Raw genomic sequence first — 18,575 nt, 5'->3', positions numbered from 1 at the left:
TTAAGTAATTTGAATGCTTGATCAAAGGACCGTCTAAATAGTGTGAATAAATATTAAGTATTTTACTTGAATTTCGAGTATTTTGTGTTTTTTGGAAATTAACTTTACATAATTTTGTTAATGTGAATTTATATAATTTCATAGATTATGGGGTTAAACTATCAAGTCATGGCATCAATTTTCTTTCAATATCGACAATGACATAATTATGTACCCTGAACTTTAAAGGTCAAAACGAATATCTGCACAATATCCCAAAATTGATTTTAAGACCCTGATTATTTTACATGACATTTAGCCGCAGCTGCTGTTACTGCCATTAACTAAACCCAACTTAACTAAGTGATACTGATTGACACTAAGTGGGCACTAACGCACCGCCAGACTGCCCTTGGCATACAGCCAAAACTGGGCTTTAAAATATTTACATAAACTGTTACGTGTGGGAGGTATCTTTGATTGAATCTGTGGGCCTTTGTGATACAATCTTGGGGATCTCGTTCTTGTTTCAAATTTGCATTTGTTGGTAAAACTTGAGAGGCAATTTTGTTAAAATTTTGCTTTTGTAAACAGAACGCTTTTTTTTTTCCCGCTGGTATTTGAGAGTAGTTCAAAGCGCTCAAACCTGGGTTTAGAAGCCTCAGGCATGTTTCGTATACAACTGCACTATGTTGGGGCACTGATACAATACCTACTATTAAATAGTATGCTGTGATTTGAAACCCAGAGGGGCCCACTAGGGGCAAATCCTGCCTGGGATTGTTCGAAAGAGTTACCGCAGGCCGTGACTTACATACATAAAGAGCTTGAGAAGCAACATGGTGGGTTTTAGTCAGTAACAGTCTGACAATACCTCACGCTGCACCCACAGCTGGAGGAGTGATTTGAAAGAAGTCAGGCATATATTTTCCTACTAGCTTCCACCAGCGGCTTCGCCCGCGTTCAACGGCCATTTCGTCTATTGCAGACGATTTATGTGGTGGTGTCTGTGATACAATGCCTTTCGTGACTGAACAGACCGATACGAGAGCGACATCTCTTACCACAGGCTTGACAAGAGAAGTAACTGGACATTAGTGTCGAACTATGTTCATGTCTTTTCTGTCTCTTGTCAGCAAGCACTCCGAACCAGGCTTCATCGCAAAATTTGCGACCCTCTGCGACACGTTTGCGCCATTCAGGACGTTTTTCCGCGAGCTTCTCCCAGTCACGGTGGTCGATTTTAAATGCTGCCATGTCTCGCTTGATGCAGTCTTTGAAACGAAGCAACGGCCTCCCAACATCTCTTTTTGCATTCGCTACTGCACCAAGAAGAACACGTCGTGGTAATCGAGAGGGTTCCATCCTATGCACATGCCCTAGCCAACGCAGACGTCTCTGTTTGAGGAGCGCCATCAGACTAGGCAGCTGTGCAATGTCTAGAACCCTCTCGTTTGTGATCCTGTCTTGCCATGTTATACCCAAGATCTTTCGTAAGCAACGCATGTAAAAGCAGTTAAGACGACGTTCTTGTTTTGCATACGATGTCCAGGTTTCAGCTCCGTACAAAAATATGCTTAAGATGGAAGCCTGAAAGACAACCATCTTGGTCTTAGTAGTAAGGTGCTTATTGTACCATACCCTTGTACCTAGCTTCCCGAACATGGTTGCCGCCTTGCCGATGCGGATGTCGATCTCGGCATTAAGCAAGAGATTGTTCGACACAGTCGACCCTAAATAACTGAACTTGTCTACTACTTCTAACGGCGCGCCATCGAGTGAAATCGCCGGGGTAGTAGAAGCACCTTGTGCTAGCACAACTGTTTTTTTGGGATTTATAGACATGGCAAACAGAGAGCAGGCGTGCGAAAATTTATCCACCATGGACTGGAGCTCTTGTGCGGAATTAGACACGAAGGCCGCGTCATCAGCGAAGAGAAGACTATCAACGAAAAGATCCTCACGGGTTTTCTTAGATTTCAGGAGAGTGATATTAAACAGCTTTCCGTCTGTCCTCGTGTGCAGATGGATACCGTGTTGGTTGTCACCGAAAGCTGCACGTAATATCCCGCGTGGTGTGTCGATAAATAGCCTATGTGTTAATCCAGGGTATCACCTATCTACATAACCAAATTTCAATCAAATCGGTCCAGCCGTTTTTGTGTGATTGAATAACAAACATACATCCATACATTCTCACAAACTTTCACATTTATAATATAAGTAGGATATATATATTTTATTACTTCAGGGATCATTCTTATAAAATTGCAGAAGGTTAACGTAACAACACAAGGCCTACAAATCTAAAGGCCACGAAACCAAAGCCTCCATTACTGCTGTGTCAGCGAAAACGTGTTAATAAAACCTTTCCCATTACCTACAGGGTTACGTAATCGAACTTTTTACCGGTACACTTGAGTCTGATGCGAGCGACTGTTTAAACGTCAATCCTGCCTTTACATTACAGCATACTGTAGGGGAAAATTGCCACTGACACTTCAGAAAATTGTTACCGGCTACCAATAAATATTTGCATGCACAAAACTCCCACACACTGGGAATTTGAACCTTATGTTTACTACAATAGAGGCGATGAGATCAAAGATAACGGTTTTCCGACTAATTAAGCAGTTTGCAAGTAGTTTGTCAGGCTGAAAGTATTTTGCTAGTACAATTTGTACGGTATGAATAATGTGTCTAGGTTTAATTAATGTATTACTTTAAAACGATTAGGTAATACATTTGCGGATAAAAGGATCGTGTTTTATTGGTCTTTTCGTTCGTTAACTGGACTTTTTATTGGGATTGTAATTTTTTTAATACCCGAGTACAGAAAGCGATTAATTAAAGGGTATGACGACTTTATACTTGTAAATATGATTCACATAAGTCTAATATAGGTAACGTGAGCACTATACAAATTGCTCATGATTGAATCATCATCATCATCACCTCAGCCACAGGACGTCCACTGCTGAACAAAGGCCTCCTCCTTAGACCTCCACAGATACCTGTTGGAGGCGACCTGCATCCAGCGTCTTCCGGCGACCATTATAAGGTCGTCTATTCACCTTGTTGGTGGACGTCCTACGCTACGCTTGCTAGTCCGTGGTCTCCACTCCAGCACTTTTCGGCCCCATCGGCCAACTGCTCTGCGAGCAATATGGCCTGCCTATTGCCACTTCAACTTGCTAATCCATGCATGCATGATTAAATGGCGTTGTTCAGTCAAAAGGCCAACTTATTGACTGAGATATTATTTAAATAACAAGCTGTAACATACGGTTATGATATTCTTAACATTCCTTATAATACGACTAGATGGTAAAACATCCGGAGTTCAGCCTTATAATCAATTGATCCGTGGGACTGTTACTTAGCCAAGAAAATTTCCTGGAAATGTTAATTGTTAATTAATAAAAAGAATATTAAATACAGAATAAAAATCTAACTCCCACGTTCCCAGTAATGTTTGTCGTAATTACAACAAAGTCTCATTTTCCTCTGTAAGTAAATAAATGTCTCCGTCGATTTAGGAAGGAAAATGCTGGAATATTGACAAGACCCGCTTATTATTCCGCTTAAGTTGAGAAAGTCAAGTAAGGGGAATAAGTTATTTTGATGCTTGTGTAGTTAAGTAAACAATATTTTTCCTGTGAAGAACCTGTGAAGCTATAATTAGGTGATTGGTTCTCCTCTATTTTTTCCGGAATTCAGTATAGCTCATCTCAGCTAAAACTAAAGCATTTACGATGCATGGTGCATTTAAAATGTGTTAGTGGGGCGTGCCATTTCAGCTTATACAATGTTAGTTTTCATTCTAAAACCAATTATATAAGATAATCTCACATTTTCTGCAAATGTGGACTGGAAAATGTGGAAATGAATAATGTGGGTTTTCACATATTGATATTTATTTATCTAGTAAATATTGTTACTTCCACAAATTACAAATTTAATAGTTATCCTGTAAAAATATGAACGCAACCAAAGCAGCACGTAGTCGCCAATTCATATAACTCAGTATAAAAATGGCATCCACTAAAAAACTATTTCTATATAAAACCAGGTGTGAGCATGTGAGCTTCCATTTGCTAAACGGATCGATGCATTCGTGACCAAACGTTTATAAATAGCCTTATAAAGAAACCTATTTACAGAAGTAGCCACAAGACTCGCAAATCAATATATCAAGGCTTATTGTAGGCTTTTAGGATAGATAAGTGGATACATCTAGAGCACACGGCATTCTTTTAGTCGGTTGATAGTTTGTTTGGGCTCATAACGCCGTATGGAGATGACTGGTAGTACGCACATTACAAAGATTAGGTATTTAGTCGATATAAACCCGACTGAAAACCAAAATGGTCCAATTGATTGGAATCCAAATTTTCAGATTTTCTTTTAAAAGAAGTTTGCTAAACTTCGGGTCAACTGTCAGCCGACTGGTTAGTCTGCTGACTTTTTCAAAAGAAAATTATGATTCCAATCAAAGTTTTCAGTCGGTCTGATAACGGTTAAATACCTGATACATAACAAAATGTGGTTTATCATTCATTTTCATACTGATTTATGAGCCCCAACAAACTATAGGCCGACTCAAAGTTTGCGGTGTGTGGGTACTGTTAAGCTTAGCCTAAATCTTATCTTGGTATTAGGAGGCTTTATTTTTGGCCTCTTTCTAAATAGGTAGCTAAGTGGCGGAGGAATTGGTCCTTTAGGCTGTTAAATGGTAAGTTAAGAGCTGTTAGTGAAATGCGAGGGTAAATACGGATGTTTAGATAAGGAATTAGGAATAGAAATGGAGTATGGCGTTAGTAGAAGCTAAATAAATGAATCGAATATATTTCTGCGTGATTCGGTTTATAGAAAATAAATCTGTTTTATATCTAAGTATGTCAAGTGATATAGGGAAATATTCTTCTTCCTTCCATAGAGGGAGCTGCAGACTTTACGTACTTTTCCAAGCATAGGACGACTTTGTGAAACCCTACAAAGCAATGTTGGCCCGACGTAGGAATCGAACCGAGGACGCTGTGCAAGACCGTGACACTTGCAACGACGCTGTAGAATATTAATATCAAATTACAGCATAATTTCGCATCCCTTATTTCCGTGAAAAAGCGAAGAATTTCTTATTAGGGGTAATCTGCAAAAGCGTATATTTTTTGTAGTTTTTCTAGCAAGTTGTTTGCCGGTATTTCGCAACAAGTATTGGAAGCTCATTTTCTTCGTAAACATTTTCTCTTACGGTAAACAGGATATTTCGTTATTCATAATATTTTTTATAGAAAAAGTGCTGCATCGGGTAAAACCCGGAGCGAAGTGTTTCGAAACTCGCCTCCATATAATATTTATATGAATTTTCTTGTTTCATATTTTACGGAATATTGAGAGACAACCTGGTTATTGAGTTAGATATTTTTGGATAGGTTCGTATATTTAGAAACAAAACTTTAAGTACAGTGTAATTACTTTTCGGAATTATAATTACCAGATTTAAATTCCATCCCAAAATAAACATCACTAATAAAACAATCTTACTTTAGAAGGAAGAAACAATTTCCTTTGTGACTAAGTAAAAATAAACAAAAATAAATCAACAAGAAAATCCAATAATTCTCTTAAATTAGGATTCAGTCGAGCCGTGTCAGGGAATGTCTTACAGTAAACGAAAAAAAGTAGAAAAAAAGTAAAAACAGTCATTAGACACTTGATTGTGTTTAAAGAAAGGAACCCTTCTTAATTAATTAAATACGCAAAGCTTTATTTCTGTAAAGAAAATTAAAACAAAGTTTTTTCTTACAACAATTTCGCTGACCATCTTTTATTTTATTTCGAACTTAATTTAAGTTTTGACGAAGCAAAATATATTGAAATGCTTGAGTAATCGACTTGTTAATTTTATAAAAGAAAATCAGATTATTTCGAGTTGAAATACATTAATAAATACTTCAAGGTTTATTTGTACCATTTAACTATAACGATAACCAAATCTAGACTAGCTGTATACTCGTCACCCGTTGGTCAAATCGGCGTTTTGAGAACTGAAAATGCTTCAATTTTCGTTACAGCAAAATGTTGCAACTTATCGTAAGTGAGTAGATAAAAAACTTTTGCTTATAATAAAAAAAATCATTGTACATAAGTGCCTTATGCGAAATTAATGTGGTTGACTGTACTTTTGCTACGCAATGCTAAAATGAGTCCAGTTCCTCCTCCTCCGAGCCTTTTCCCAATCATGTTGGGGTCGGCTTCCAGTCTAGCCGGATTCAGCTGAGTACCAGTGCTTTACAAGAAGCGACTGCCTATCTGACCTCCTCAACCCAGTTACCCGGGCAACCCGATCCCCCTTGGTTAGACTGGAGTCAGACTTACTGGTTTCTGACTACCCGTAACGACCGCCAAGGATGTTCAATGACAGCCGGGACCTACAGTTTAACGTGCCATCCGAAACACAGTCAATGGTGTCTAAGATATACTTAGAAAGTACATACAAACTTAGAAAAGTTGCATTGGTACTTGCCTGACCTGGGATCGAACCCGCGCCCTCATACTCGAGAGGTTGGTCCTTTACCCACTAGGCCACCACGACTCTTCAAAAAAAAATGAGTCCAGTTGGCGAAAACATAAAACTTATGTAATTTAAGTTTCACCAACTGGACACGAATGAAAATGTTGACGTGGCCAGTTGACGAAATGATAAATGTACAAATTTTGAGGTTCACCAACTAGACACATTCGTGATGACTCTAGTGTGTCGAGATGACTAATAACCCAGATTATTAATAGGTGTTAAACTTTCGTTTGGTATATTTATTATTTTGTAAAATTGTGCCTTGTAAGTGAGAATATAATGTACTAAAACACAAGCTTATCGCAAAAAGGGGAGGCTGCATACAGAATTTGTAATAAAGCCTTTTGATGTCATACAAAGGGAATGATACCATGAATGATGCATTAATTTAATTAATTTATATGATACTTTTATCGGTCAATTTATACTTAATGAACAGTCGCTGATAAATGAAATGATTGAATTGACGATGTCAAAATTGGATTGATTTTAAATCCGATTATTTATAGTAATAGATAGTGCAAACAGATCAATGAATTTTACATGAATTTCGTTGTAAATGTTGATCTATACGAGTATTAAATTTATGTTTTTTTAAAACGTTACGATCATGAAGTAAGTTCCATTATTATTTTCAAAATGTGAAGGTATCGGTCCGATCATAAACTCAACTATTAGGTAAATAAATGCTAATTCCTCAATAATGATCGGCATATTTTTTTTCTAAGCGATTTGACTTCATATAATTTGATCTAACTATAAACAATGACCAATATAGCTAATGGCTTTTGCAAATAAGAAACATACAAATATAACTTTTCTACTACGAATACGAGAAACTTTCATATCGAAATGAACATCGCAATACTACTAGAGATGCACAATATTTACAAGCAATACCCGTCTCAAAATATACAGTACATTATTAATAATAGATATAATAAATATATAGTGCAGTGTGAACCAGCTGTGAGAAACCTTTGGCTCATTGCCACAAGCATGTAGCGGTTTCCAACTCATGTTTTCGATATTATGCTGTGCGACGCTTCTCAGAAATTGAATCGAATAAATATTGAAAGTTTTGTTGTGATTCCTTTTAATATTTATCGGTTTTTGAATTTATGGGGAGTTGTTTGAAGATAGATGTAGCTTTGGAAAGTACAGCTACTTTTCTATGATGTCCTAAAACTGTGATGACGATGATGGTACGGAGTGTTTGGAGAGGTTTTTGGCCCACTGGAGCAAATAATAGATTGATTTATTGGTGCATCTTTGTTGTTTATTGCTGTCATCAACAGGGAACCTTCTTATTCTGTCATACTCGTATTACATTCTTTAACCATTAAAAATAATAGTCATATAGTGGTGCCAAATTAGGGCTCAACCTCTTTATTTTTACCCATACGTAATCAACTTCACTTCTATTAAACCTGTTGGTTCCTTAACCACCAAAACATCACAACGAACCGAAAATTAGTAATTTTCAAAACGAAAAACTCTAAATTAAATTGTCATATAACTTAAAAAGCAAAAGCAATCCACACGACATTCATACAGCGTAAAAATATATACAGATATAAAAATAAAAAAAAACTGGAACGCAAGCTTTCATACGAAAAGGTTTAATCGCCCGATCATTTGGGTGCATCCATCGAGCTTCGCGATAATAAAATCCATTACATCGAAAGACTCGACACGAAATATGCCAATTAACTTATGTAAATGAAAGTGGATACTGTGAATGAAAAAAACCTATATAAATTAAATGATGTGAAAACAATGCAGTTGCATTTTCAGCGTTCCAAGTTTTATGTTGCATCTGTTTTTAGGGTTCCGTAGCCAAAATGGCAAAAACGGAACCCTTATAGTTTCGTCATGTCCGTCTGTCCGTCTGTCCGTCTGTCCGTCTGTCACAGCCGATTTACTCGGAAACTATAAGTACTACAGTGATGAAATTTGATGGGAATATGTGTTGTATGAACCGCTACAAAAATATGACACTAAATAGTAAAAAAAAGAATTGGGGGTGGGGCCCCCCATACATGTAACTGAGGGATGAAATTTTTTTTTTCGATGTACATACCCGTGTGGGGTATCAATGGAAAGGTCTTTTAAAATGATATAAAGTTTTCTAAAAAACATTTTTCTTAAAGTGAACGGTTTTTGAGATATCAGCTCTCAAAGTCGTAAAAAGTATGTCCCCCCCCCTCTATTTTTATAACTACGGGGTATAAAATTCTAAAAAAAATAGAGGTGATGCATGCTAATTAACTCTTTCAACGATTTTTGGTTTGATCAAAGTATCTCTTATAGTTTTTGAGATAGGTTGATTTAACTGTAATTTACGGAACCCTTCGTGCACGAGTCCGACTCGCACTTGGCCGGTTTTTTAATGTTTAATGTTGGGGATAAAGTTTTGGGTGCAGGGTAAATTAAAAATTAATAGCGATAATATGTACAGTAACGATTATTTAATATGCTATAATCATTTATTAAAATGAAAAGCTTTTAGGTTATGTAATTATTTTTCGGTGCACGTGCTATGATAGTCAGCAAAATACAGGTAAACGAGAGATTGAAAAAACGAAAAATAAAAAACGGCTATGAATTTTTGATTATAAATATTTGCTTCTATTTTAGGCAGCCTCTAGCGTCATCCAAAATAAACCCAGAGGGCATATTTCGGCAGCTTATATACCTATCCTACGGCGTTAGTGTGACAACAATGAAGCGACCGTTTCATTTCAATATCACGACACTACGAGACTACACGGCCCGTTCTGGGTTCCTGCCAAAAAGCCTACACTATGACCTTTTTGGAAACCCAGTTTGACTTTCCCCTGGGAAAAGATACTCTAATGCAGACAGGCGATATACATACATAATCACACGAATACTTAAGTGGAAAACATCCTGTAATTTAAGTAAAACACTGCCAAAAATAGTTGTGTTACCACAGCGACCCAAAATGAGTCTTAGTATTACAGTATTAAGGTTGAAATTGGGACGTTAGTTTCCGTGAATGTAGTAGCAGCTCATTTAGCTAAATGAACTGACAGTGTGCCACCCAGTTCTGAAACAATCCGGGGAACTTGGTCCGGGTACCTTTGTTAACCGATTTAATTCAAAAGTTTCTTTGTTTGAGAAGATTTTTTGAATTAGGGTCGCGACACCGGAGAATGGATACGTATTTGGGTATACTATGCAGCTTTGTTCTGCGGTTTTACTCGGTACGTAAGTCTATTAAAACTTTGCTATTATCTTTCTTAGCTGCCAAGTTAAGTCCTTTTAAAATTTCCGAGTCATCGGTTAAATACAAACAATCAAACTCCGAATAAATTATTAGTAAGGATTAGAAACAGATATTGTCGTAAATATCAAACAAAATAAATGCCTATCAAAACTTTTGTTGACACAAACAGAATATTAATTCTTGTTTATCAACTCCAAAATCTTGGGAGTTTGAAACTAATACTTAAAACGTTAGATTTAGCGTAAAGTAAAACAACAAGTTTTCAGATTCTCTTCAAGTAAATTGTAATTATATTTCATCATGTTTAAATTATGGAAACTTATTACTGCAGTAATACCTATTGATTTAAATTAAGTATGCAAATTGCTTTCAGAGTAATTAAAATTCGAAGCGACAGAGCCAAAGAACTTAGTCAGTACTTCACCTGTAAGTTTTTCTTCAGTAGCCGATAATTATAAATGTATTTATGTACTTACAGAGTATTATGAATATAGAATAATAGATTATTTAATATTAGCAACGTCTAAGTCCTTGCACATGTAGGCACAAAATGTTTGTACAGTCCCTTTTTTATGAATCATTCCATGGTGAAACCCGCATGGAAACCTGTGCAGAAATTTTTGAGTTTATCGCAAACATCGGCGGATGACATTTCATATTGACAGTATGTCGTTATTAAAAAAGATAGTTATGCTGATGTATAGTGAATTTGAGTTCCGGGTATATAGGCTAATACCCATGACTTGCCTCCTGCATTTTACCCCGAATTTTCTTAATCTTTCATATATAGCACACTTCATGACGAAGTAATAAGTTTGACAAGCCTTTCCCCAATAACAAATATGAAGACATTTCCGCCAATTACCAGTCAACTAGGCCGACGTAAACACGAGCATTACAAACAGACACAGTAATTAAATTGCGGGAAATTTGCGAAATTTCCCAAAATGGCAGTCATTCATCGCTCAGCTTAATAGTGTTTCGAAATTAGCATACTTGAATTTTGATTAGCAGTAAAACACAGTTGAACTTTGTAACTATGGTCTGGCAAGCTCCCATTAGCGCGGGCATACGGTAAACTTTAAGTCGGCCGATGGTTGATTTGGGGTCATAAATCAGTATGAAGATGAATGGAAGTGCACACATAACAATGATCACGTATTTGTAGCAGACCGACTAATTTTAATTAATAATTAAATGAAAGTATAGGTAATTATTTTTTTTTAGAAAATCGTGAATTTAATTAAAGTTTTGTAGTGTGTAGCCGACCTTACTCCCGATCTATCTATAAACATGTACTTAGTATTAAGCTTAGGTTAATGAAGACAAGCAACACGTCTCTATCATTCCATCGCCATTGCAGTTTTTGGTCGGTCCGATACCGGAAAAATACCTGATCGTTGTGACGTATTGTACTTCCATTCATCTTCGTACTGATATAAGAAGTCAAAGCTCTTTAATCTGTGTTCATAGGTTACAAATATTTAGTCTCACTATGCCCTACTCGTAGAGCGCAAAGATATAATTAGTACCTAAGTACCAGGTGCAATCTATATAATTACTTACATTAGTCATTATATGTTAAGAGCCCAAATGAACTATCGGCCGACTAAAAGTTTGTCGTTTGCGCGGGCTTTAACGCCTGGTAATGGACAAAACCTCTATCATTATGTGTGGTTGCACCCATAAATTGGGTTGACAGATTTTATGGCCAACTTTGGTTATTGTTAAATGAGATGAATTTTTTGGTGGGGTGAAGTTCGGCCATTTTTGGAAGTTCCGGGCGGAATTTTTATTACTGTGGATGATGATTGCATTGTGGTGTAATGCAGATAGACTTTAATGATACTATGTATTATGTTACTGCCTATTTAATGTATTCACTATTAATATTTAATCATATTTAGTTATATTAATTCAATACTCCTTTTATTCTATATCCTTCCTTTTTTGACTAATTATGAAAATGATTTGTTAAACTTATGTAGGTATTATTAAGTTGAGATTAGATTTCGACGCCCCATATCAACCTAAAAAAATAAAAAAGTCTTATTAAGCAAAAATATATAATCACCTATATCAAATAATCTATTTAATATTGAATGAAATATAATATACTAACTGCCTCAACAATGATAAAATGGAATAGAAAACGGTTTACCAAAACAAAGATTTATAAATCCTTATAGACTTGCTTCGTCACTATAATAATATGTTTAATACAATTACGATTAAATCAATGGTGTCATGGTGTCAAGGTTATTATGTCTATTCTTGTAAGTTTTGTGTACAACAAATTGTCAAGTAGGTCGGTGTTAATACACCTACAAAATAGATTTGATTCATAATGGATAATATCTTAGATTTAAAAAAAATATTATTTGAAAAAGTGTATTTCCAATGCAAGTTTTCTAGTGTAAGGTCTCCAAAACCTTATTATTTCAAGTCAGTTCTAAACCTTTTCTAAAAAAGTTGACGCCTATTGAAGATTGGAAATAAAGACCCACCACTCGTAATTTCATTTCTCAACATCACAATATCATAACAAACAAAAAAAAACAATTTGTGTAAAACACTCCAATAACACAATTATTACAGCAAAATAACAATAAACGGACACGAATCCGTCCCTTCGTCCGTCCCTTGAAAAATATTTGAAACGTCCTTTATAAAGGCCATTTACAATACACGATCCCGTCGCGTTGAATTTAATAAATCTTTCCGATGTTTCCTTAAAGCTTTGAATGGCTACGGAACCTTTCTGAGTTCTGTTTTCATAAACGTTAAAAGGATAAAACGTTTTATTTCCGCATGTCGTTACGTTCCCGTGTCGTGACTAAATGGTGTTATAAACACACGATGTTTCTATTGTGTGTTATGACGGTGTTGTGATGAATTTTTTAATTTTATCGCTCGTGTGTGATGAGATTGTTTTTTTTTGCTTTTTTATATGGCATTTGTTTCGGTTTTTGTTGTTTGGAGCCAGTTATTTATTCTCTTAGTTTATTTATTTATTTTACAATTAATGTAGAAACATACGAGAGACAGGTCTCAATTTATAAGCAACTGTTTGGTTGAACCACAAAACATTTTCTTGCAATTGAAACTGATTCCCAGTTGTACTTGACCTTTGTTCAAACTTTTGTTTGACAGTTCATCTTTACAATTGTTAAACAATTCACTCAAACAACCTAAAGTTACAATAAATTAAAATAATTCCAGCAAAAACAGTTTTACATTTCGACACAAACTCAAAACATCAAAATCCGTTCACTCAAAGACTACACTGCGCTGCAAAAAAAAAGGGGACAGAAAATAAAGAAAAAAAAATGTTTAAAAAATCACCCTTTCAGTTTCCACTGTGATTATCTCGAATAGGTGTAATTAATTTGACAGGCTCCCGGGTTGTCCTTTAATTACGGCTGGCAAAGAATTAAGACGCTCAAGGAAATTATTCCAACAGTTCGTTGTTCACGGAGTAAGACATGCTAATGTCCTTTTTTAAGGATTTATTGACTGGAAGTTTTAGGACTGAGTAGGTTGGTATTTTAAATGTTTCAGTGAAATGTTTAAAGATGTATAATTTAATAATTTATATGGAAGACTTACAGCTTAGATAATTTAATAGGAATATAAGATAATTCACATTAGCACCTGTGTTGTTGACTTATTTTGGTTATCAATTTAATATTGGATTGTAGTACATTAAAATTCTTTACACTATCACTAATAAGCGCCTCAAAATTAACAAAAAAAAAAAAATAACGCACAGAAAAATTCTAATAACCACTTTTCATTCCCAATGCCATACAAAGTCGTAATCTTCGACTACGTTCACGGAATTCATGAAATCTTTCCTCGCACCAGCGTAGAAGCAAAATCTTGTATTTCCACATCTCCGTCATTCATTCCATACATATGTAAAATATTTCTCGCGTGCTTTAATACTCGGCATATGAATATTTTCTGGTGGCGAGATGAATGGCTGGTATTTTCATTGTGAGTCAGTTTTACTGAACTCAAGTTTACGTATCGTATTGTTGTGGTTTGTTAAGTTGCGAGTGTACTAAGATAATGGAGTTGTTCTAGTGTTTCGACATTGTTTTTATATGTATTATTAAGTATATTTTATATAGTGACTGAAACTTTTTTAGAAATGAGAATTTCTTGCCTACGTTACCTAGATTCTTCTGCCATTGACATGACATTATTATCTACAAGAGTATAATTTTCTAAAATCTACTTTGGCTACTTCTCTTACCAGAGAAGACTTAATCGATTGACTACATATTATTGTTTAGCTCTTCATTGAGAAACAGAACCTAACGGCTTAAAATATAAATTAATAAATAATTAGATTAATAAACTATTTATATAAAAATAACTGTTTTAGGTCATTTTACGCCCAAACAATTTAACAAGCATCTCAATAATCTTTCATCAACAGCAATCATCATTTCTCACCCCTACCTAAACAAACTTACACATATTCTCACAAACTACACAAAGAAACTTAACCCACACAGCTAACAAAGTTCTAAAGTCACGCGTAATCGATAGTAACCACAAGTAGCACATCACTAGAAGCCCATCCCTAGTATCGAAAGCAAAACGCATTCAATTATTTACAACTGGATAAAGGGGATTGAACCTGTCTGCTATAGAATGGGTCGGCGTTGTCATTATAGTTTATACTTTAAAGTAGGTATTGAAGATGGATTTGTGTCTCGTAAGAGTAGAAAACTTGGTATGTTTTCCTTTTAGTTGATAAAAAGCCAGAAAATGCTCCTAATTCAAGGAGTTATTACTACCAAATAACTTGAAACGGCTGTTATTTCAAACGTCTTTCGTAGATACGATGATGAGATTAGAGAATTAAGTATGTTAAACTATCTATGAAATAAAAAAGCAAAACTCTATTATGTCAATTGCTGAACTAGTCACTGTTATAAAACCGTTTAAAAATATGTCTAAGGGAAAATATTCCTTTCGCTCATTTTTCATTCTATAGAATCGTTGCAGATGAAGGAAGAAAATTAACAAACTATACATTTACTTTCATGACATGTATCGAATTACATAGGACACTGCCTTCGAAGATCGAATTTTTCACATGAGATCCCCTAAATTAGTAAAGGATCAATAAATTCCATTCCTAACCCTAGAATTTAAAATTAAAATGTAAGAACTCGTGAATTGGGCGTTCTGCGCAACCCTTTAATGGCCACTGCTTAAGTTATTCTATGTTTTAACCGTGAAATGCTAGAAGCATGCGAGGCACACCTGCCTCGACTCATATTACAGTGCGAGGCATAAGTTGTAAGTTTTGTGTATGAGTAAGGTCTAGAATACCACGAAGACGGACAGACAAAAATAAATCGCAAAAAGGCGTTTTTTCTTCTAAGATTACTTTTCTTGAAAACTGTTTTTGTAAAACAACTAACAAACTGTTTGAACACCATAATATGGTGCTTAAAATATTTATTAAAATGATAAATACGACGCATTGATGCCTAAAATTAAACAGGTGAAAAAACCTTTTGGGTTCCACTTTATTATTGAATCCCAATAAATATTTAAACACATACAAAAGATACGTAATTACGTGCCACACCACATAATTATATCAACCGCGACGCATCGAAATCGAGGCTGCCTCGTTGTGCCACTAACCCTGCCTCGCCTCACCGCTAAGTACAATGTGTGGATTTAAAATTCCATTTCCGGGGACGTGATCGCATAAGTTCCGATCCGGATTCCGGAACGGCACTGTTTGTGCAGTTCCACCGGTTTTAAGTGTTCTCCTTTTTGTTTTGCAGTTCCGCGGTTATGTTTTGTTACAGAGTTGCGTATTGATTGTACTTATTGCTGCTGCAGCGAGAGGGTTAGATCGCTTTTTGTTTTTTTAGGTTTTTGATCGGATTTTTGAGTTGATTGCCACTTCTGTGAAGTTAGAGATAGTTTGGTTGTTTCGTTTTTGGATGTTAATAAATATTGGTGGTGTGTGTTGTTGGTGATTGAGTTCCGTGTATGGCCTGCCTGTGCGTAGAACAAATTTTGAGTTACGTGACACGTTTTTATGTCCTTTTAGTACGACATATAACAGTGATTGGTTATGTTGGACAGTCTAGTAGACCTTCTTCTTTCTCCTGCCCTGTTCCCTATATTACTTGGGGTCGGCGCAATATGTCATTTTCCTCCATTTTCCCCTGTCACTCGTCATACTGACACTCACTCCCTTCCTATTCATATCATCTTTCAGGCAATCCATCCATCTTTTCTTAGGTCTTCCTCTTCCTCTCCATCCATCTACATTCATACTTAGCACACACTTTGTTGCATGCGTATCATCCCTCCTCATTACATGTCCATACCACGACAATCTTCTACTTCTCATCTTTTCTGAAACTGGCGCTACTTTCAGACTTCCTCTAATGTAATCATTCCTCACTTTATCCATTCTTGTAACACCACACAGTCTAGTAGACCACTCAATTCAATAAACCAAAAACACGAATAAGCCTTTTCATAAATAAAAAACAAACTTCTTTACATAAAACATTACAGGCCAGACCTTTAGGCTACATTATAATTCCCCTCACACATTTTCCAAATAAAAACGGAAAAATACCTTTCTAACAAAATACTCTAAAGGCCCAAACAAAATCCGGAGTTTAATACTGAGAGAGCCTTGGCCTGAAATTTAAATGCTACATCTTAGGGGTGACCTTAGAGAACCCTTTCCTTGACTATTTCGAAGACTATTTGTCATCAGGCATTATCCCGGGCCGGGTTGAGACCATCACTTATTTGAATTAATTGCTCAGCCCGGGATCAAAACATAGGTACGAGATTTAGACATTTTTGCTTGACTAGCAATTCGTCTTCGTCCATCTTGGTATCATAATTCGTCAGGATTTATTGGTATAATTGCGCTTTTTGAGATTTTTAAATAGCAGAGAATAATTGTACATATGCTGGTCTTTGGTGTAATGCTTGGGTTTTAAACTAAAGTAAGAATTAAATGGCTGTCTAACACGCTTTTAACCCGTTTTCATAATTTACCATTGCAGTTAGATAACACAGTCTAGCTTTGAATGAAACTCAAGTAACACAATTTTGTTTCGAAGGTTTAAAATTACAAAGATGTAAGAGGTCAATGAACTTCTCCCCTTCCAACCCTCCAAAAATTGATTGACACAAAATGAATTTTAAAAGAAAGGTGCAACGTAAGAATTATTTTTCCTTAATTGATGTCGCTAGAAATAAAGATGTTTTTAATAAAATTCAAAATGATACTAAAGCTCAATTTTACTGACAGCAGAAACGTTTGTTTTTCTTAGAATAACATAGTTATTTACATAGATATTTACAACACAAAAAAACTATCATAGTAAAACAATAAAAAAAACACTATATCTAAGACGCGTCAAAAAATTCATCCCTATCGCAATAATTGCTTGAAAATCGAACGTGAAATATCATACTACGCTAAAAAAAAAAGTCATTTATCTTGTCGTTGAGCTTGGGTCGTGGAACTAAGCAGTCAATTATACAAGTCGACCTAAATCTGCGAACTACAATCAAGCCGAAAACCTTTCGTTAACCAGCCAATCTCTCACAAAGGTAACGATCCTCGGTTTCTAGTTAAAAATGTATTCTCACAGTTGTGGGTCGTCGTACGAACTCAATTAGTGCACCGTCACTATGTTAGCAACCACTTGATTAGGAGAATGTAAATAATTTGTTGGTGAGGGGTCCCAAGATTTGGGTTGAAGCGTGGGAGTTTTGGAGATCTGAAATATATATAGTATATTGTATTATATAGCACTAGAAATGTAGCAGAAGTTAGCTGAAGGAATACCTTTTTTATTGGAAAATCATCAAAAAACGATAAACTATAGGTAACCTTCGTGGGGTTTCATCGCGGGAGTCAGACAGAAATTACATTATGAGTGTTCAAAAACTTACACAAAACTACGTCTCGTCTCTTCGTAGAACACGCCAAAAGGCTGACGGCCCTGTATCTCATCTGTATCTAGTTGTGTCGGATTGTCATCCCATCGCACTTAGAAATTCAGGGACTAGAGAGTGCTATAATGTAGCACTATAATCATTTCCTATTAAGAGTACGTACTGATTTACTTCGAAAATTGACTCTCGTTTCCAGAAATCGCTTTTGACGACATTATATAATGTTATTGTTCTTATATAAACTTCTTATATAATGTCCGTTGTTTCTCAGAACTTGGACCAAAACTTACCAAGTTCAGTACCTACAAATATTTCGCTAGAATTGGATTAAGCGGTGTTTAGTTAAAACCGATGAAAGGGTAAGCTCCAGTGATTATTCCAAAGCATTGTCTTATTTAGAGAGTGGAGCTACTTGTAATTTCCTCGGCGTTGGAGAAATATAAACTTCGATCTTCAAATGTAATTAGAAACAGCTTTTAATCGGTGTTTTTTTTGGGAGCTGATTTTGAATTGTGCGTAGGCGGTGAGTTTGAGGAAATGATGTAACGATATTTTTGGTTCAAATATACTTTTAAGTTTGCAAACAGATTTATATGGAAAAACACGAAGAATTCCGACTATTTTGGAAATAACGTATACAAGTTATTTTTAGGATAGGAAGAATTCTTGTAACTTAAGTACACACACAGTTTACATATACCTACAGTGTAAAAATTGATCGATGAGCCCCTACTACGTATGAAACCAAAACTATTACCTATTAACTAAACGTAATACAAAACCATTAAC

General features: G+C 35.6%; 1 protein-coding gene across 1 annotated transcript in view; it reads left to right on the top strand.

The window, feature by feature from the left end:
- The window catches only part of LOC110384298 (limbic system-associated membrane protein), a 135,526-nt gene that overhangs the window by 42,957 nt on the left and 73,994 nt on the right, over positions 1-18,575 (top strand). The window lies entirely within an intron of this gene.

This window comes from Helicoverpa armigera, chromosome 17 (assembly GCF_030705265.1).
Source record: "Helicoverpa armigera isolate CAAS_96S chromosome 17, ASM3070526v1, whole genome shotgun sequence".
Classification (NCBI taxonomy): Eukaryota; Metazoa; Arthropoda; class Insecta; order Lepidoptera; family Noctuidae; genus Helicoverpa; species Helicoverpa armigera.
The sequence above is the reverse complement of the archived record's forward strand: the minus strand, read 5'-3'. Positions and strand labels throughout refer to the sequence as shown.